Source organism: Equus przewalskii, chromosome 1 (assembly GCF_037783145.1).
Source record: "Equus przewalskii isolate Varuska chromosome 1, EquPr2, whole genome shotgun sequence".
NCBI classification, from domain to species: domain Eukaryota; kingdom Metazoa; phylum Chordata; class Mammalia; order Perissodactyla; family Equidae; genus Equus; species Equus przewalskii.
This window is the reverse complement of record NC_091831.1, coordinates 159,158,507-159,163,679: the sequence shown is the minus strand read 5'-3', so window position 1 is coordinate 159,163,679 and position 5,173 is coordinate 159,158,507. Positions and strand designations below refer to the sequence as shown.

Sequence of the window (5,173 nt, the reverse complement as noted above, 5' to 3'; positions counted from 1 at the left end):
ACATTAACCAATGTTTATAAGAGAGCTTGTTACAGACTAGACACTCAAGAATTCCCTGTTTTCTGAATGACACGAGTCATTATTCATTACTTTAGTAGAAGTTATGCTGAACAACTCTTTAAATTATACTAAATAGAATCTTCCAATTTTATGGAAAACATTTTGAACAAAAGACTCCAACAATACTTTTCAGAGTCTTGAATTTTGGAAGATTGTATCATCTCCACGACCATATGAAGTGAGGTCATCTTCATTTGCTTGATGAAAACCAAAATAATGTACTCAGTTTATTTTCAAAACAGCAAGAGAATTTGATAAAAGGTGAACTCCTTTGCATGATGAACACTCTCGACAATCCAGCAATAAAGGCAAATTCCTGAATCTGATAAAAGGTATCCATGAAAATGTCCAAAGTCAATATTATCCCCCCATAAGGTCAGAAATAAGACATAAGAGATACACTATCGCTACTTCTATTCACTCTCATACTGACAGCCTGGCATCAAGTCAGGAAAAGGATATTAAATGGATATAGTTTGGAGATGGAGAAGTAAAACCATTTTTATTCATAGATGATACATTTGATATATAGAAAATACAAAAGTATCTATAAACAAATTCAACGAAGTAGAATAGATTAATTAACGTTATTAAACACAGAAATCAATTTTATTTCTAAATTCTAGCTGAAAGCATTGGAAAATAAAATTAAAATGCTGTTTATCAAATACCTTGGAATGAGTTTAATGAGGGTTTGCAAATCCTCTAGAATAAAAGCTAAAACACATTAATAAAAGGAATTAGAGAGGACCTATATAAATGAAGAGGATAGCATATGAATCTGAAGATTCCATATGTTAAGATATCAATTGACCCACATTGACCCAGAAATCCAACACAATCTCAGTCAAATTACTAAGATCATTTTGTGGTAAAAGTTGAGAAGCTAATTCTATAATTTATGTGGAAGTACAAAGATCTAGAATAAGCCTTGAAACAGAAGGAGGAAGTTTGACTTGCATTCCATGTTTCAAAATGTACATGAAGCCCCAGTAATAAAGACAGAATGGTCTATAGGTAAGAGGATAAAATAAACAGGTCAATAAGCAGAATCAAATCTAAAAATAGACCCATATACAATCACTGTCGATTGATTTTCTCCAAATGTGCCTATATAATTTAATGGGGGACAAAATGATCTTTTTAGGATAAGTGCGGGAGCAATTGGCTATTTGTGTTTTTAAAAGCACCTTGACTCCTCCCTCACACCACTTAAAAAGTTAATTCTAGGTGGATGAGAACTGTAAACGTGATAGGTGAAACTACAAATCTTCTAAAACAAATGAAGAAATTTCTTTATGACCTTGGGAGAGGGCAGATATTTCTTTAAAAGTACACACACACACAAAAAACTAACCATAAAAGAAAAAAATAATAAATTGCACTCCTTAAAAATTAAATACTCATGTTCCCCAAATATGCCATTGAGGGTGTGAAAAAGCAAGTTACAGACAAGACTAAAATATTTAAGCTACGTATATCTGACAAAGAACTTTAATACAGAATGTGTAAACTTGTCTATAAATTTTAAAATAGTAAAAATAAGACAACCTACAACCCAAAGAAACATGAACAAATCATGTGAATTGACACTTCTCAAAAGAAATTTTCCAAATGGCCAATAAGCTTACAAAAATATGCTCAATATCATTGCTCATCAACAAAATGTGAATTACATCTACAATGTGATACCACTACAGGCACGTTAAAATGGCTAAAATTGTGAAAAGAAATTCTGCTTCTGGAAAGATGGAGTCAGAAATTTTAGTTTGGCCATTCTGATAGGTGTGTAGTGATATCTCATTGTGGTTTTAGGTAACATTTCTCTAACGGCTAATGATATTGAATCTATTTTCATGTGTTCATTTGCCATCTGTATATCTTTCTTAGTGAAATGTTTCCTTGCCCAAGTTCTAATTGGACTGTTTGCTTTATTTACTGTTGAGCTTTGAGAGTTCTTTATATATTCTAGATACTGGTCCTTTGTAGAATTTATGATTTGAAAATCACTTTTCTCAGTCTGTAGCTTGTCCTCTTAAGAGAGTCTTTTTGAGGGTAAAGATTTTAATTTTGAAGTCCTATTTATCGTTTTTTAAAATATTGTATGGCCTGTGCTTTTCGGTGTTAAGTCTAAGAACTCTTGGCCTAGACTTATATATCAAAAATTCTGTCCTATGCTCTTTTCTAAAAGTTTTATAGTTTAACACTTGACATTTAAGTCTGTGATCCATTTTAAGCTAATTTTTGTATAAAGTGTGCGACTTAAATGTTCATTTTTCTCGCCTATGGATGTCTACTTACTTCAACATCATAAGTTGAAAATTTGTTTCCTCCATTGAATTTCTTTGGCATTTTTATAAAAAAAAATCAGTTTGATGTATTTGTGTGGATCTACTTATGGGTTCTCTATTCTTTTCCACTGATCTCTGTGTCTATCACTGCACCAATAACACATAATCTTGATTTCTGTGGCTATAGTTTGACATCATACAGACTGATTGCTCCCACTTTCTTCTGTTTTCAAGATTGTTTTAGCTATTCTAACATCTCTGCCTTTTCATATAAATTTTAGAATAATCTTGCCTCTATCTATAAAGAATACTAACAGGAACTATGTAAAATATATACATCAATTTGAGGAGAATTGCCAGATTTACAGTTCTGAGTCTTGCAATTTACAAACAGGATGTCTCTTCATTGTCTTTTATTTCTTTCCTCAGCATTTTGTAGTTTTCAGCATAAAAGTTCAGTGTATGTTTTCTTAGATTTACATCTAAGGACTTGGGGTCTTTTTTGAGCCATTGTAAATGGATTGTATTTTTAACTTAGGTGTCCACGTGTTTGTTGCTAGTATATAGAAATACATTTGATTTTTGTACATTTGTCTTGTATCCTGTGACCTTGCTGAACACCTTTAATAGTTTTAGGAGGTGTTTTTGGTATAGTCTTTGGTATTTTTTATGTAATAATCCTGTTATCTACAAATGGTGGAAGTCTTACTTCTTCTTGTCTGGTCTAGATGATTGTCTTTACCTTTACTTGCTTTATTGCACCGGCTAGAACGTCCGTCACTATGTGGAATGAAAGTGGATATTCCTGCCTTGTACCTGACCTTAGGGAAAAAGTATACGGTCTTTTACAGTAAGCATATTATTAGCTGTTGAGGACGTTCCCCACTATTCCTATGTTTCTCAGAGTTTTTACTATGATTGACTGCTGAATTTTGGCAAATTTTGTTTTCTGCATAGATTAATATGATCATATGGCTTTTCTTTTTTAGCCTGCTAATATGGCGGATTCCATTGATTGATTTTCAAATATTGAAGCAGCCTTGCATCCCTCAAAATAAAAAAATTAATTTGCGTTTCACCTATTATTCTTTTTATATACCGATGAATTCTACTTGCTAATATTTTGTTAAGAAATGCTGCATCTATATTCATGAGGGGAATTTGTAGTTTTCTTTTTTGCATGGTCTTTGTCTGATTTTAGTATCGGGGTAATACTAGCATCGTAAAATGAGTTAGGAATTATTTTCTTCTTGGTATTTTCCAGAAGAAAGTTTGTAGAATTCATGCTAATTCTTCAAACATTTCTCCAACCAAACCATCAGAGCTTGACAATTTTTTTAATTACAAATTTAAGTTTTTCATGGACATTGTGACTTCAGCTTTCCCTGACTCCTGCTCTGAGGAGAGATAAGGAGGAGCTGCTCCTGGAGCCCACAGCGAGGTTTGGGGACAGGCAGCAGGTGCTTCGAGAGCTCTGTGCCCCTGCGCAGAAATAGGTTCCCACATCTGCAGTCTGAGCGGCCGTGATGTGCAGGGAGCTGTGCTTTCTAGTCTCTCCAAACTGAACTGCCAGCCTTTCCTGCTTCTGCACTTCTCCACCGCTAAGTAATATTATCAAGAGAACAAGACTTCCCCCAGGCCTCTGCTTATACCGCTGGAAGCTGTTGAAAGTGCTTGAGGAATTGCAGTATGTGGTGAAGTTCTCTCCTTCTTGTAGGAGCAGGGATGGAGGAATTTGCTGTATCTGTTGTCCATTCACTTCTGTTCAGAAAAACAATGGGAGGCATCAGAGAAAGTCTGATTAGATCTGTGTTCTCTGAACTACAATGGTCTCTCTCATTCTTGTCTATTTTTCTCCTTCCCATGTCTACCTCCCCAACTCCCTCTATCTTCTTTCTTTTTAGCTTTTTTTTTCCCTTCAAATTCTTTGCTCTCAATCAGAAAAACTCATTCTTGCAGATGCCTGCAGATAATATTCCACTACGTTGAATTCTCTGGAAGCAATCGGGGAAATCTCAGACTCACGTGATACTTGCATCCATATGATCAGCGCTGGTACCATGAGTAGCTTCTCCGTCTTCATCCTCTTCAGAAAGAGTTGCTGAATCTGGCTGCTCCTAAATGGGTTTCCCTTATACAAGCTTCTTCAGGACCCAAGGAAATGGTGTCTACCACTGCCTTTTGGAAAGAAAAGTGAAGGAGTGACTGCAATTTGAGACTGCTAATCAGACTTCCACTATTCTACTGACCCACCTTAAGAAGGGGAGGGTCTGTGTTTGCAGATGCTGCCCCCCTGTGGCAGGACTCAAAAATTGCTGATTTTATAACCAATTTCTTATACATTACTTTCTAATTCAAGTGTTAGATATGTTTGCCAAGGCTTGGAAAGAGTTTACTGAGCCTGATATTATTTAGGGAGAAATAGTTTGCCCTTTAAAAATGAATTCTGTGGTGTAAGACTAGAGCATCAGACAGAAATAAAAAGCTTTAATTGTCATTTCCAGTTTCGTCCAGCATCATATAGTCTGTGTCTGTGCATGTGCTGATGAAACATATTAAGTCACAGACATTTTAACAAATGTGGAAAAGACTCATAATTTATTCTTAGACACTCATGATTTCAAAATGGAAGATAAAACAAATCTTTCTCTCTGTAGTCATACGGATTACTCCATTTATAATTTATCCAGTTTAAAACTCATATCTGCTGTCCCACTGTGTTCATTTCCATATACCAGGGATTTTTAAAGATCGCTACAATCTGAAAAATGTCTTATCTATCAGACATGAATTTCTCTAAGATTTTTATTTAAACAAAACTC

The 5,173-nt window shown here is 34.7% G+C and overlaps 1 long non-coding RNA gene across 1 annotated transcript; it reads right to left on the bottom strand.

The window, feature by feature from the left end:
* Positions 1-535: 535 nt before the first annotated feature.
* LOC139077729 (uncharacterized) lies at positions 536-4,602 on the bottom strand. Its single transcript, XR_011530202.1, has 2 exons — positions 4,377-4,602; positions 536-4,112 (listed from the first exon to the last, which is right to left on the bottom strand). It is a non-coding gene; the product is annotated as an uncharacterized lncRNA (long non-coding RNA).
* Between the last annotated feature and the right edge of the window lie 571 nt (positions 4,603-5,173).